This window comes from Acinonyx jubatus, chromosome B3, assembly GCF_027475565.1.
Source record: "Acinonyx jubatus isolate Ajub_Pintada_27869175 chromosome B3, VMU_Ajub_asm_v1.0, whole genome shotgun sequence".
In the NCBI taxonomy this organism is placed as follows: domain Eukaryota; kingdom Metazoa; phylum Chordata; class Mammalia; order Carnivora; family Felidae; genus Acinonyx; species Acinonyx jubatus.
In genome coordinates this window covers 67,342,225-67,358,858 of record NC_069386.1, presented here as the reverse complement: position 1 = coordinate 67,358,858, position 16,634 = coordinate 67,342,225, and the positions used below count along the sequence as shown (strand labels likewise).

General features: G+C 39.4%; 1 protein-coding gene across 3 annotated transcripts in view; it reads left to right on the top strand.

The window, feature by feature from the left end:
• Positions 1-16,634, top strand: part of FMN1 (formin 1) — a 428,640-nt gene that overhangs the window by 36,728 nt on the left and 375,278 nt on the right. The window lies entirely within an intron of this gene.

Below are 16,634 nucleotides of genomic sequence, written 5' to 3'. Positions count from 1 at the left end.
CTAAGCAGAAGGGGGAAAGCGCGACGTGTCTGTTGTTACAGGTTTTTCGTTTTTGTTTTTTAATAATCAGTTTTATAAGCATCATTACTTTATGACAAAGACTTTCTTTTTGTACTAGAAGAGGGATGAATTCAGTCTCTCCTGTTGAAGAAACTTGGTTCTGATTTTCTTTCTTTGTTTCCTTTAACTCTTCGTTTCCCAAATGGGTATGAAGTAATGTGTATTCTAGTTTACTTATGGCCTATTTTACTGTTATTTTTTACTTGTGGGTCCTAAAGAGCTAATCTGGCTTATGTGTTTAATGTGATTTAAAATTTTACATGAAAATAATTTTAAGGGTTCTATAAAGCAGATTCAATAAGACCGAAAAAGACAGTGTATAAAAAGCGCCTCTCCAGTATTCCTTACATTTATTTGTCCAGGCCAACGTGGCCAGGGGTTCAGGGTTTCAAATGCCGCTGTGCAGGTGACGGAGTCTTTTCGAGGGGGGGGTACTCCCACAGCATGTGGTCATTGCTTTGTCCGGGGAATGGGTCGTAATACGATATATGGTCTCTTCGAGGTTAGAGAAAACCTCATGCACAATTTTTGAGATAAAAATGTCCATCCAGGAAAGAGGAATTTCAACAGCTTTCTGTTTGTCTGACTCTTGACATTTTTTTTTCTTGACATTTTAAAAATTTCTCTAAGTCATTGATCCAGGCGTGGTTCTTTATGAACATGGGGTAAATGCGTTTGATCTTGTGTCTGTGATATATTGATCTTATTTTGAGAAGACTTGTTGCTTTCGTGACATAACTAATATGCCTCACCAGGAAAGCCATATAGAATTACAGATTTTATATCATGTATCATAGAACCCTAGTGATGAGAATTCTCTCTCTGTACGGATGCTGGAGCCTTTGAAATTCTTGGAAAGGGAAGTCTGTGCAGTTATTAGATGAGTGACTTCTGGAGGCTTGGGTGTGGAATAGCTGCTTCAACTCTAAAAGTTCTTTTCAAGAAATCACACCAAATTCTAGGATTGTGTGCGTCCCTCATCCAGAAACTGGGCATATTTAACGTTGAGCTTCAGTAAATCTTTTTTTTTTCCTGATTAAGAATTATCTTTTTATTTTGTTGCCGATTTTCTGTATGAAAAATATTATAATAGCTCTGTTGTATCTGTGTCAAGGCAGGCACACGGTTTCTATGGTGACTGACCATAAAGCCACTGAGGGGTAAGTTCAGTGGATGGTCACACTTTCCCTTGGCCTCTCTATACAATTGCTCAGAACCATATCCTTTACTTTGGCCCCAGCCTTCCATAGCACTTTAGGAGCCAGTCCTTAGAATCATTATAATGTTCTTTTAACCTTATAAAAGAAGGAATTGGAAAGAAGGAGGATAAGAGTGGGAGAGACTGTTTCTTCCGGTATGGGTGACTTCCCTTCTGCTGGGACCTTCCTCTGAGGCCTCCAAATATTGTCTCTTGTTGCCATCCCTGGGAGGGGGTTCTTCAGATAGTGGGTCTTTGATTTATATCCTATGGTCCTGTGACCTTCTCCCTCGAATTCCCCTTTTTTGTGGTCATGAGTTCTTTTCATATTCTGGGTCCTTTAGTGACTTTCGGCTGCCCGTGGGTCCATATACGGGAGAATTTTCCTGCTTCCAGCTGCCTTTCATTTTATTTCCCCTGTCACTCTTTCCCAGCAGAGGCCTCAGACAGTCCCCAGCAGCCCTGATGGTGGGTGGAGGGGGCAAGGGGACGTAATTCATTTACTATCACTGCACCGTGGCCCTTTATCTGAGTCGAACTCCCACCTGTCTCCCATGTTAGCTATTAACCAGGTTGAGTTTATGGTCTGTGGACATTTATTTCCTGTGGAAATCACATTTAGGTATTTTATTGAAGTGATGTGATTAAGATTATTGAAAGCTCTCATTAACTGCTCAAGTAAGAGATTAAGTCTGGCAAAAGTAATCAGATCTGTTTCCAGTTGGAGGACTCTTTAGTGTTATGGGCATGTAGTAATTCTCAGAAAAGAGTGAAATCTGCTTCTCCTTCTCACAGGACTAAGAGTTAAAGCCAGTATTACCATCCACAGAGGAAATAGCATGAAGGCATCACAGAGGCTACTGGTCCACCTCCTATTTGCTTTGCAGTTTTCTTAATTCTTCATTCCAAGGGCTATACACAGGGATTCCTTGTCTGGTGGTGATATAATCAAATAGAGAATATACTGACAATGAACAGTAGCCAGATTTGTCTTCTTACGCCCTCCCCTCAACAGACACATTGCCTTCTCCCCACTCTCCCTTTGGGATTGGTTTTATAGTATTTTATTTTGGGATGGAAACTGCTGCCAAATGTTCCCAAGCCTTTGTGGAATGGGGTATTTTCTCAAACCTAGAGGGACTCTAGTGATGCTAACCTACACAGTGGTATCCTTGAGGCTGGGATTCATTTCTGTTTTGATGGCTTTCTTTCTAACTTTGATCTGAAACAGACCCTTTTTAATGCCAGAAGAATCACATGGAATTTGGCTCACCACACTTAGGAAAACGCCCCAGGTTTCTGTGTGCTCCTTGGCAACCTCATGATCTTTGTCCCCTGATTGAAGTCACTGAGGCAGTGGTAGAAGCAGATGCCCCAGGCGTAGTTCTGCTTGAAATTGTGAGTCACTTGATCGATTCTGGGGCCCATCAAAAGACATAGTTCATGTCAACTGATTAGGAGTTGAGAAGAACACTTGAAATAGTTGTTTTAATATCTGATGCTACTTTCAAAACTTCTGTCTCTGTAAGTGTTTTTTACAAGGAGTGGATAGAAATTCTTCCACAATAATACTAAGGTTTGATACAGTTCCATAAAAACGTAAAGACACTTCATAACATTAATGGGCATATGCAACCATTTAAGATCACTGCAGAAAGCATATAGTGCACAGAAAGTTATCTGTAATTCATGTTAAGAGAGCAAATAAGATTCAGAAATTACATATATCATATCATATCCGTATAAAACAAATATAAGAATTAAACAAGAAACACATTCCTATATACTTTTAAGAAAGTAAGGGGGTGGTGTTTGAAACTATAGGTAACTTTGACCTAGCAACCCTACATTTTGGAATTTGGTTTACATAAATAGATGCACTAGTAAACATAGATGCATAAGGGTGTTTACTGTAGCATTGTTTGTGGTGGCAAAAATAGCTGAAAATATTTGAATGTCCATCAGTAGAGAAATGGGTAAATAAATTCTAGTACATTTCTACTGTATAGTATTATGAGGCTGTTCAAAGTGTTGAACTAGATCTGTATCTATCTAGCAAGTTGCAAGGTAATGTGTAGCGTGCTTGCAGTTTTTGTAAAGTCAAGTATCACCCCTCTCCACATATGAGTGAATACATGTTTGGTATGAGCTTGAATGTCATGGAGACGGGTGTAGAAAAAGATTGACCAGGCTATTCACATTCTTTATCTGGGGGAAAAGCATGGTGAAGGTGGGGAATGAGGTAAAGGGGAAGGATCTGGAAGGATTGGGGAAGAGAATAAATTCTTTTCTTTTCTTTTAATTTTTTTGTTTTTTAATGTTTATTTATTTTTGAGAGACAGAGAAAGAGCACAAGCCAGGGAGGGCCAGAGAGAGAGAGGGATACACAGAATCTGAAGCAGGCTCCAGGCTCTCAGCTATCAGCACAGAGCCCAATGTGGGGCTTTAACCCACGAACCATGAGATCTTGACCCGAGCTGAAGTCAGGCACTTAACTGACTGAACCACCCAGGTGCCCCATGTAACTTTTCTTTATATATTTTTACATTACATCACTGGTTACAGTAAATGTATCACTTTTATGGCTTTTAAAGGGTGATTGAAATACTTTTAAAATGGTTGTCTTTTATTTATTGAAGTATGGTGGACATATATGTTATATTAGTTTCAGGTGTACAACATAGTGATTAGAAATTCTAGACACTATGCAATACTCACCAGTGTAAGCACAGTTACTGTCTGCTGCCATACAACATTATTATAATATTATTGACTATATTCCTTATGCTGTACTTTTTATCCTCATGACTTACATATTTTATAACTTTAAGTTTGTGCCTCTTAATCCCCTTCCCCTATTTCATCATATACCTACTCCTTTACAGAGTGATTTAACTACCTTCTAAAGGGGTGGCTCAGTCGGTTAAGCATCTGGCTGTGGCTCAGATCATCTCACGGTTCATGAGTTCGAGCCCTGCATTGGGCTCTCTGCTGTAATCACAGAGCTGGCTTCAGATCCTCTGAAGCCCCTCTCTGCCCCTCTCTCTCTCTCTGCCCCTCCCTCTCTCTCTGCCCCTCCCCTGCTCATGCTCTCTCTCTCTTCCTCTCAAAAATAAATACTAAAAAAATTTTAACTACTTTTTAAAGAGAGAACAAATGCACCTAGCATGATTACCTATGTGTGTAGTAGGATTATAACTAAAGTACCCTTTCCCATATTTTCCCCATATCCTTTAATAGGGTGAGAAGCTCAGCGCTGAGATTACTTTGCTACTCAGGGAAATACAGTTTGCTAGCGAGCTGGGAAAGCAGTGCCCACAGAAGACTAGTCAGACAGGGAGGATTAGGACGGGATGGAGCATTATCCAGAAACCAAGAGAAGAAGGAACTTTATAAAGGCTCCTGCTAGAAAAGGTCCTGATAGGGAATAGATACCCCCGGCCTGAGGTTGCGAGCAAGGGAAGCAGTGGTCACTGGAACCCAGAGAGGGGAGCTTCACAGAGGGGATCACATGGCAGCAGCAGTGGCCTCTGGTAGAAGCACCTTGCAGAGAGGAAGTTGTGGGAATGAATATCCTGGCCATTCTCTCCTTTGATCTTCTGCATGGACACCTCTAACTGAATCAGCCAGAAGGCAGAGTGTAAGGGAGCCGATGGATGTGGTCTGCAAGGTCAGCCTTCCAGGGCTAGGAGCAGGTGGAGAAGGGCGGAGAGTGGATCTGGAGGGGCAAAAGGAAGACAAGATGATGCAGATAGGTGAAGACCAAGAAATGCAGGAAGACAGAATGGTATTTTAAATGAGCAACAAGGTAATGAAGGCTGTATGGTGGATGTTTTGGTACAAAGCAGCGGTTATCTTGGTAATAAATGATAATTGCACCTTTCGTTTCTTTGTCATATGACCTTCATACCTCTAAATTTAAGTAGGTTGATTGTTTTATTGTGAAAAATTCAAAAATAGAGGAAGTAAAAGAATTAGAAGATCTTGTGATACAGGTTTCAGTCCATGGATTTAGAAAAACTTATCTGGTTTTTAAAAACGAAGCTCTCATACTTAACAATGATTGATATCACATTGTGTTTGGTTGCTTTTTGTGAAAAGCACAAAAAGAATTTAAAAATATCTGTCTTAATTATTGCAAATTAAGAATAGCTCATTAGCATATGAAATATGAAGTAGATTTTCTACCAATGAACAATTTGTATTTTGAAGTGAATTTCCATGTAAAATAAATGATGGGTGTTTCTCTCATTCAAATCCTGTTTTTCAAAAGACAGGATGTTTCAAAAGCCAGGACCAGGACCAAGATTTAATGTTTTAAAATCCTGAGCCAGCTCTATGTATGTGAGTTTTTCCCAGATTAATATCCAATTGTGTTTTGAGGATAGCACCTTCTACTGAATTGTTTTTCACTTGTTTCTTTTCTATTCTTGGATTTGGAGCACAAGATGTAAGGCCAGGGTGGCAGTCTGTAGTCCCCGGCCACACATATCCATCTAATGTAATTCTAAAGACACGTAGAAATGACAGAATTAGTTCTGTGATTAGAAGTAAGAGCCATGAAAAATCTAAAAGAGAAAACCATTTTTTAGAATAGATACTTTTTTTTTTTTTTTGGTCACATAATTCAATCATTCAGCTTCATAGCATTATTGGTTAGGACATTAAAAAAAACAACAACAAGCTTTTAAGGTGGTAATTGTATCAAAGGCATTTTATCAAATTGATAAAGCAAAGTACTGAATTTCAAAGGTGTCTGTTTTGTTTTATTCCTCATGGACTCTTCTGGGAGAGATTGCTTTCTGAAAACAGTAGACACCTCCTGGGCCTACTTTCTTCCTCTTGGTAGCTCCATCAGGTAAATGATTCCTACTGCCTCTTTTACTTTATCTTCTTTCTGATCACTTACAAGGACAGTGACTCCTGTTAGATAGTTCTTAAATACTGATGCAACCATATTACTTAGTAAATTTTTGTGGCCTCTGGGCTGTGATATTAGGCCATACCATCCTCCTAGAGTTTCTCTGTGTGCCCTGGTAGCTCAGCCTCCTGCTGTGGCATGTTCTGGAGTTTCTTCACTCTTAACAGGAGGCTTTTCAAGCTTTTCCCACAGTCATGGATTGTTCCAGTATGTGGACCCAGATGCTTTCTATATGCCCCAGAGCCTTACAGGAAAGAACTGGAAAGTAGGTTAGAATTGGGATTCACACATGTATAGGATATAGAGGGACTGTGGGGTCCTTAAAGGATATTGAGCAATAGAGAAGAACAACAGACAGTGGAAGGAGAAGAAGCATCATGAGAGAATAAGTCTGTGCATAGACGTTTCCTCCTCTTCCTACAAATGCTCCCATACACCAGGCTCTGGCATGAAGGGGAGGAGTAACTTTGTCATGAGAAGCCCAGCAGTCTTGCAGTGAGTGTGGAGGAGCTGTTCAAGAGAGGCAGGAACTTTCCTGCTGAGCCAGCTTCAATAGTCTGGAAGAGGTTGTTAGAAACCCAAGGGCAGAGAGTGACAGAGCCACAGAGCAGAGGGTGGCAGGAGCGGCCAGGCCCTTGAGCACGGAGACCTTGTGAGACCAGTGGCGGGCATAGCTGATGAGGAAGAGCCTGAGGAAAGACTGGATTTCACACTAAGCAAGTGAGTGGGGGCTTTTGATATTGAGGTTCAGATTTTCGTGACTCACGTGACAGACATAGTTTTATCCACGATGAGGCAGTAAGTTGGATCATCTGGGTTTCATGTATGTTCCCTAAAATGTTATGATACATGTTTTTTGCTGGTTTGTTTTAAATCCAAGTTAAAGTTTTGAGGTTGAATTTTGCACTTGGAGGGAGAACCCAAAAATAAGCCTGTGGTTGATTAAAGCTGTTGTTTTCCAAGTTAGCCCAGAGGAATTGTGGAGAGAGTAAATAACATGTACAGCTTGAGCATGAGCATAGTCTCTCTAGGATTCAGACATAGGTCTAGGCATGCCTGGGTAATTAGATGGTTAGAGCTGTCAAGAGGCTTTAGCTTGAGTGCTCAGAGGACGGTCACAGGGCAGGGCTCATCCTAAGGAAAGCAAGATTTGAGGCATATGAGCAAGATACCCGCCTCAGGGGGTGGGGCAACACCAAAAATAGCATAACGTAAGTCCTGTAGATTCTCTGCTGACCCAGCCCCCTGGACTCATGCCTGGGTTGTAGGGAGAGAGGGAACTATAAGAAAAAAGCACTGTGAAAATTGAAAGGGAAAGTTTACTAAAATTACCTTAAGATGTTAAAGGCAGGCTCTACACAAAAGAGTGTAACAAACTTGTAGATGAAGGGTCCCTACTCCAGGTGCTGTTGGAGCATGCACAGCATGACAGGGAACAACAACAACAACAAAAAGGCCTCCTCAAGGACAGGAAAGGTGTCACATTCATCATTATTTACCTGGAATCAGGTTCAATAACTGATACCTGGCATGGATTCAATGAATGTTTTTGTTGAAAGAAAAAGGAAGAGTGAGTTAGAGTTGGTGAATGATGAGAAAACATGATTTGCAAACTGGTAACAGGGGCAAATTTGTCCCATTTGTCTTATGCTAAACAGAATGGAAATGGTTTCATACCATATTAGGTGATTACTATCATAGTATTTTGGTAGATGATGCTTTATTTTTAAAGCAACATTAAAACTATTAATCTCTGCATAGATTTAGGAATCAGAACATACCCAGAGGATGGGAATGAAATTAAATGAAATTAAATTTGTGAAACACTTCACAAAGCCAAGTGTTTTTGTGAACAAAAAACCTCTTAATTGGAATAACTTTACAATATGATTGATTTTACTGGAACAGACCTTTTTTAGATATTAAAATGAGACTTACTTTACTCTCAAAGCCAGTTACTGAAGGATAGTCAAGTGATTCAATTTGAAATGGAAACCAGAGATGGCTTACGGTTTCATGCATTTTGCTGGTCACAGATTCACCATGTTGTGTTATGCGTGAACAAAGACCAGCACATTTTCACCAAGGTACACTTTACCACCCAACATGCTGGTGAAATAGAAGGCTGGGCATGTTCTCATAACTCTTCTAAGCTGTGATTCATGGGGTCCCTAAATGGCCCACTTGCCGGGTGCTTGACACCCACCATTGAAGTTTGCCTTCTGTGCGAAAGAAAGCACTGTTGCTAGAATGGTTGTGTATTATGCCAATATAATTTGAGGCTGCGTGATTGATTTCCAAAAGCTACACACAAAACTAAGTCATATCAGTTTGCCCATAACGCTCCTGTTATTACCTAGAAGAGCAGAATCCTTAAAGAATGGGTTATGGGGCAGGGTTCTAAGAGTGGAAGCAGAAGTCAAGACCCAGAAAGGAATGGGCAGACATGGCAGAAGTTGAGGCCCCCAAACCAGGACAGCAGTATGGTAATATCAGGGACCTCAGTTACATCTGAAAATTCCTTTGCCTTTGTCATACAACTTAACTGAATCATGGACGTGCCATGCCATCATCTTCACCAGGTTCTGCCCTGCTCACTCAAGGAGAGGGGATCATTGTAGGCATGTCCCCCAGGGAACAAGAATCTAGGAGACTATTTTGGAACTCTGCCTACCACAGTATCCTTCCATTATCTAGAATTTTCTTTTCCTTTTCTGGTCTTGTCTTTTGCTTCCGCTGTCAGAACCCTGTGCCTACAACTTTCCCTAATGTAACACAATCTGTATACACAATGGACTTTTGATTTCCATTTCTGGATCATATATCGTCCTATACTGGTTAAGAGGGTGTGTGCCGAAGTTGAACATTTTATTGTCAAACCCCAGTTCTGCTACCTACTAGAAGATTGACAACAGCCTCAGTTTCCTCATCAACAGGGGAGTGATGGTAGTATCCACAGAGCAGATAGTATAATAACTACTTATGGGATGTTGTAAGGATTGAGTGATATGCTATGCTTAAAGGGCTTGGCACAATGTCTAGCACATAATTCTCCAAAAATGTTCAGATGTTATTAGTGTATCGTGTCTCAATGGTTGTATTCATATATGATTTCTCTACATGGGATACCCTAATAAATTGGTAGGCACCCTTCAAAATCCATCTTAACCTTGCGTGTGCAAAATGTCAACATCTGTGTAATGTCGGGAAGCTGAGATATATAAGGAACTCTATTTGTAACTTCTGTAAATCTAAAATTGTTTCAAAATAAATAGTTTTTTTTTTAAAGTCCTAAGTGTTGTCTTCACTATAAAGCCTTTTGATTCCCCTCATTGTGGAGTGAACACTTTCATTCTACTCTCAGGAAGCTTTACATATAGTGTTTATCACATTGCATCATGATTGTTTGTTTACATGTCTGTCTAGAATATAAAGTGCATGGATGCAGGGACTAACTTTATTCATCTTTCTGTCTCTAATATATAGAGACATGTCTGATATAGCTTACCAGCATATGTTATGTAAATGCTGGCTTAATAACTAATTGTTGAATGAATTTTTATCTTTCATGCACAAGAGATTTATCAATAAACAAATGATATGTGATTATAGGAACCAGTGGGAGGGTCAGGGTGGTACAGAACAACAGTTTTCAAAGTGTGGTCCCTGGACAAGCAACATTATTAGCCACACGTGGAGACTTGTTAAAATGCTGTTTCTCAGGCCCCATCCCCCAGATCTATTGAATCAGAAATTCTGGGGGTAGGGGACAAGGTGTCTGTGCTTAACCACTTTCATGGAAACTAAGATTGAAAACATAAACAATTATACTAATGTATAGCTATGTTACATGAATTTAGAATCTTTTAAGTGCAAATATTTTATTAGAGCAAAATGACATAGATGAATTATCCTCAAGAAATAATTGAATTTAGGGGCACCTGGGTGGCTCAGTCAGTTGAGCATCTGACTTTGGCTCAGCTCATGATCTCATGGTCTGTGGGTTCAAGCCCCACATCAGGCTCTGTGCTGATAGCTCAGAGCCTGGAGACTGCTTCAGGTTCTGTGTCTCCCTCTCTCTCTTCTCCTCCCCCACTTGTGTTCTATCAAAAATAAATAAACATTAAAATTTTTTTAAAGAAATAATTGAATATCCACTTAGCCATATTTGTGATGATTTTGAATATTACAGAACTTACCAGATATAAGGATCTATGCACCTGTAAACATGTACAGGTTTTTAAATTTTGTTAGCCTTCTGCCAACCAACTATTGTGCATTGCTTTAATACAGGAAAGTAGAGGCTATTCTCGAATATTTTCCTGTTTAACATTTGTTGCTGTGATCACTTTTTTTTTTTTTACTGTAAATCATATTAACCATCCTGGCATCAACACAGATGTCTTCAAATATCTGTCAATGCCTGCCAAGTGCCAGCTGCTGCCATATGGTCCAAGGTGCTACTTCTCCAAATCGTAGTTAAGTGTCCATTAGGCTTTCAGTACGTCGCTTTTATAATCAGTTCCATGTTATCAGCAAATACTGGTGGAGTCATAGGATTTTGACTAAGTAATTAAAATATTACAATCACACATCTGCAGCTTTATTCTAAAAACCAGTGCTACTATTTTGTTATCGTCTTTCCAATTCTTTAAGAACAAGTGTCGTGGAAAATCATATGCTAATATATGACTAATCTCACCAAAAGCCTGAGTCAAGAAAGCATTTGCCTCTTTGCCACAGAAGTTGTTATTTGTTAGCCTCTGTGTTATTGGAGAAAAATCACTTCCTATGTCCTTTTGGTAGTATTTTACTTTCAGAGATATGGAGGCTGCCCTTTTAGAACTCACCTGCATTTTGATACTTCAGTTTTCTTCCTTTTCATGTGAAACAGACCATTCTTTTTTTTTTTTTAATTTTTATTTAATTTATTTTTTTAATTTACATCCAAGTTAGTTAGCATGTAGTACAACAATGATTTCAGGAGTAGATTCCTTAATGCCCCTTACCCACTTAGCCCATCCCTCCTCCTATACTTCTCCAATAACCCTCTGTTTGTTCTCCATACTTAAGAGTCTGTTATGTTTTTGTCCCCCACCCTGCTTTTATATTATTTTTACTTCCCTTCCCTTATGTTCATCTATTTTGTATCTTAAAGTCCTCATATGAGTGAAGTCGTATGATATTTGTCTTTCTCTGACTAATTTCGCTTAGCATACTACTACTATCTAGATCTATCCACATAGTTGCAAATGGCAAGATTTCATTCTTTTTGTTTGCCAAGTAATACTCCATTGTGTATATTCAGCACATCTTCTATATCCATTATTCATCAGTCGACGGACATTTGGGCTCGCTCCATAGTTTGGTTATTGTTGATAATGCTCTATAAACATTGGAGTGCATGTACCTTTTTGAATCTATATTTTTGTACCCTTTGGATAAATCTCTAGTAGTGTAATTGCTGGGTCATAGGGTAGTTCTATTTTTAATTTTTTGAGGAACCTCCATACTGTTTTCCAGAGTGGCTGCACCAGCTTGCATTCCTACCAACAATGCAAAAGAGATCCTCTTTCTCTGCATCCTTGCCAACATCTGTTGTTGCCTGAGTTGTTAATGTTAGCCATTCTGAGGGGTGTAAGGTGGTATCTCATTGTGGTTTTGATTTGTATTTCCCAGATGGTGAGTGATGTTGAGCATTTTTTCATGTGTCAGTTGGCCATCTGGATGTCCTCGTTGGAAAAGTGTCTATTCATGTCTTTGCCCATTTCTTCACTGGACTATTTGTGTTTTGGGTGTTGAGTTTGATCAGTTCTTTATAGATTTTGGATACTAATCCTTTATCTGATACGTCTTTCGCAAATACCTTCTCCCATTCTGTTGCCTTTTAGTTTTGCAGATTGTTTCCTTCGCTGTGCAAAAGCTTTTTATTTTGATGGGGTCCCAATAGTTCATTTTTGCTTTTGTTTTCCTTGCCTCTGGAGATGTGTTGAGTAAGCAGTTGCTGCAGCCAAGGTCAGAGAGGTTTTTGCCTGCTTTCTCCTCTAGGATTTTGATGAATCTTACATTAAGTTCTTTCATCTTACATTTAGGTCTTTCATCCATTTTGAGTTAATTTTTGTGTATGGTGAAGAAAGTGGTCCAGGTTCATTCTTCTGCATGTCACTGTCCAGTGAAAACAGACCATTCTTTACACAACTGTTCAGTTGAGCTGGATTGGGGAAGAAGTCCCTGTCTTGAAATCAGGAAACCCAAGTTCATACCCCATTTCTGTCAATTCCTGGCTACAGGTCTCAGAGTAAGAAACCACTTCTCCAACTGTCACACTTAACAGCAGGTTATTAATAACACTCTTTCAGTGATTACAAATGGCAGCCTTAAAAAGAATAATGATTTGTGAGTTATCCTTACTGAGCCCAATAGTCTCTATGCCAAAGAGACCTAAAAGTAGGTAGACATTGTCTGCAGACTACATTCTGAGAAGATGCATTTATGTTCTTATTCCCCAAGGGTACTATTTAACTGTCACATTTTCCAGATGGGGGGAATTGTAAAGGGTCACAACTTTGCCAACTTTGTATTTCACAGCAAATAGTTTTGGCAATAGTGAGAACATGATCAGTTGAAAACAGGGGTAAGAGTCAAAAAGGTCTGTAATGGTGTTGGTGACAGCGGTAACAAGGGATAGATTCCAGATCACTGTGGACTCAAAGCTAGATGAATCTGATTGGGTTTTCAGTTGAGGGGAAAAACAAAGCAAAACAAAACAGAGTCAAGGATCATTCGATGTTTCCTGTCCCAGGTGACTAGGAAAGAAAACCACTTTATTAAAACATGCTAGGTCTGCAGCTGGGCAAATAGTTAATCAGTGTACTTGTCTTGAAATGTAGAAGGGTATCATGGGCATGTCACAAGACTCATCACTGCCCACTGTCCTCTTTCTTTTCAATATCTTGTTGGCATTCTTTTTTTTTTTAATTATTTATTTTGAGAGAGAAAGAATATCCCAAGCAAGCTCTGCTTTGTCAGTGCAGAGCCCAACGTGGGGCTCGAGCCCACGAACTGCGAGATCATTACCTGTCCTGAAACTAAGAGTCAGACGCTTAACTAACTGAGCCACCCAGGTGCCCCTGTTGTTGGCATTCTTAATCAACTTCACAGAAAAACTTGAGTGGAAAGAGGTGTTAGATGACAGAATCAAAGTTTGTTAAATTCTTCCTAGGCTAAATTCTTCCTAGGCTAAATATAATAAGATTAAAGTCAAGAGGATACTAGAAACATCCTGCATTTGGATTAATATATCCACCTTACAAGCAAAGGACATAAGAGATTTCTGTTTCAGCTTTAGTTGACAGCGTAATGATTCTGAGCCAGTTGGGTCCGGTGGCTGATTCAAAGAAAAAGCTAGGCTATTTTAGTAATAGATATTCATATCAAGGGAGAAAATGTGCTACTGTACTACATATAGTCTGACATATCTGAGGTTTTGGGTATAGTTATTGCTATGTATTTGAGGAGGGCTGTTGACAAATTGGATTATATGTAGGGAGCAGGAAGGAGACCTATCTGGAAATTATATCATAGGAAAGAGAGTCCAAAAGAATAGTGAGCCAAGGGTGCCTGGGTGACGCAGTTGGTTGAGTGTCTGACTTCAGCTCAGGTCACGATATCATGGTTTATGGGTTCGAGCCCCCTGTCAGGCTCTGTACTGACAGCTCAGAGCTTGGAGGCTGCTTCGGATTCTGTCTCCCTCTTCCTCTCTCTGCCCCTTACCTGCTTGTATTCTCTCTCTCTTTCTCTCCCTCTCTCAAAAATAAATAAACTTAAAAAAAAAAAGAACAGGGAGCCAATAAAATTAGAAAGAGGATACATGGAAGAGGCTGTGTGGTGGATACTGTGTGTGCCACCCAGATCCTCCTATCTGGATCAAGACCCCAGTTTCCTTAGCTGCTGGGAGTGTTTGTTGCTGGCTGACGGCTAACAGGTGATTTCTGCCCAACGGGGCTGCCTTGCCTGAGCTTCCAGCCATTCCTCAGGGACAGCCCCACCCAGTGCCTAGTGTGGGTGTGAGAGTACAAAAGCCCAGTTCTGTTGCCTTGTGCAGGACAACTGCGAAGGGCCATCCCAGCTTTAGGACTCCGTGTGTGATCAGCTGAGGCCTCTGTTGCGGCCACATCTCCTTCTTCCTGGTCCCGCTTCCCTTGCTGTCTCATCAGAGTTGTTCTAGAAATCTCTCCCCACTAAGTCTTCTCCATGGGATTCTCTGCTCGGTCTGTCTTCCAGGGAATCCTACCTGCAACAGCTGACATTACAAAGACTGGGAAAGGATACATTATTCAGTACATGATGCTGGGACAATCGATTATTCATGTGGGAAGAAAAAAATAAAGTTGGAACTATCTCATGTACAAAATGTATTTCACGTGGATTTAGAATTGAAATATGAAAAGCAAAACTTTACCGTTTTTAGTAGAAAATATGTAAGGATTAGGAGAGGGTTTCTTAAAAGCACAAACCATGAAGAAGATTTGTGAATTTGTCTATATTAAAATAATATAAAATTTAAATTAAGTTAAAATCACTTGACTATGACAAATGATATCATTTTTAAAAATAATAGGAAAAGCTAGGAGAAGACATTTGCAACACTTACGACGAACAGATTTAGCATCGAAAATAGATAAAGAATTCATATAAATTAATAAAGGGAAGGGAAACTTCCCAGGAGAAAAAAAAATAGGCAGAGAAGATAGTCAGTTTGCTTAAGAGAAAGTCTGAATGATGAATGGGTATACGAAAGTATGTTAAGCCTCATAAGCAATTAGGAAAATGACAGTGAAAAAAAGATCCTAGTTCATACACATCAGATTGGGGAAATTATTTTAAATTGATTTTATAACACCTTCTCTTTTTAAAATTCATTTCCTCTTCCTTCCTTTCTCTGCTTCTGTGCCTTTTCACATGCCACATTTCCATATGGACTACTCACCTGTCAAGACCTAGGGCAAAGTCATCTTCATGCATTTCTCCTAACCTCCCTGTTCAGAGTTAAGCTTTTCCCCCATATATATTCCAGATAGTGCTTTGTGTTTGTTCCATTTAAAAACACTTTGCATTGTTGTAATTTTTTGCCTATGTGTGAGCCTCTGACGCTAACTAGATTATGGGCCCCTGAATGGCAGGAATCACGTTTATCTGTGTGCTCCTGGCATTTATCATAGTGCGTGGCACTTGACTGCTAAATATATGTATTGGATGGGTGAATGAACCAGTTCCTTGTCTCAGTGGCTTTTCCAGAAAATCAGACCCCTTCTAGACACAGGCATGAAGAGTCAAATGCTCTACAGTGGTTCTTAGTTTGCTTTTTGATGCATCCTCTAAAATTAGTTCAAGATAAACTAATTGCTCATCACCTGCAGTGGAGCATATGGTTAAATGTGGTCTTTACCCTCAGTTTAATTAAAGAGGATATGCAGAAAGCTGGTTCTTTTTATCATAGGTGGAAAGTTGCATAGGGACAAAATAAGTATTGTTTTCCTTTGTTATTCATTCTTTTTCCTCCAGGCTTATTGCTGCCTACTGGTACCGTCAGGATTTATTTTTAATCCTGAAAAAATGAAATAAGTATACTTTGGCTAGAGAGATAAAATATGTTGACATATTAAAAGAAATACATCTCCCTTAGGAAATCTAACTCTTTGGGAACATACACCCTCAAGGCGTTTGAAAAATTTCTAATCTCTTTTTTAAAAGCCAACAGCAGTGCTACAAACTCCAGATGAGAGCATATGATTTAGTTGGTATTTGTCAACTCTTACAGTGATTATAAAATATTAAAGCTGGGAGGGATCCTTTGGCCCAGTGCCTTCATGGTAAAGGTAATGAAAGTAAGGTTCCATCTAATGTATCATAATAGTGTAGTGATAGAATAATCCAGATCTCCCACCTTCGATTTTGATTCTTTCCTTTTCTCCATAGACTGTCCCAACACACACTAATTTGGTGGTAGCAAGAAAATTACTTGGATTTTCAGGGGTTTTGGGTTATAATAGCTACTTAGGTATTTACTTTGAAGTTCTTGAAATTTCCCCCGTAAACAATTGCCTGTTGGCCTTTGTACCATTAATAATTAGCTTTCATTAGCACCTAAACTCAAGGGGGTAGAGCAACTCGATTCCAGACCAGTATAATTGTTTGGGCTCATGGTGAATATGGAGTAAGAGGTAAAGATTTATAAAATAGATTAAAAATTTACTTGCTCATTAAGTAAATTATGATAAAGATTCTAAGTGTAATAATCTTATGTGATAATTGAAATAAAATTAGTAGTATCCCTGGGCTTCTATTTTCTCACTGGTGAAATGAATAACTTGGAATAAATCTGAGGACAATAAATCTTTGAGGATCTTTTACTTGTAAATATTTTGATTCTGTGACTGTAATAACAGAGGATTC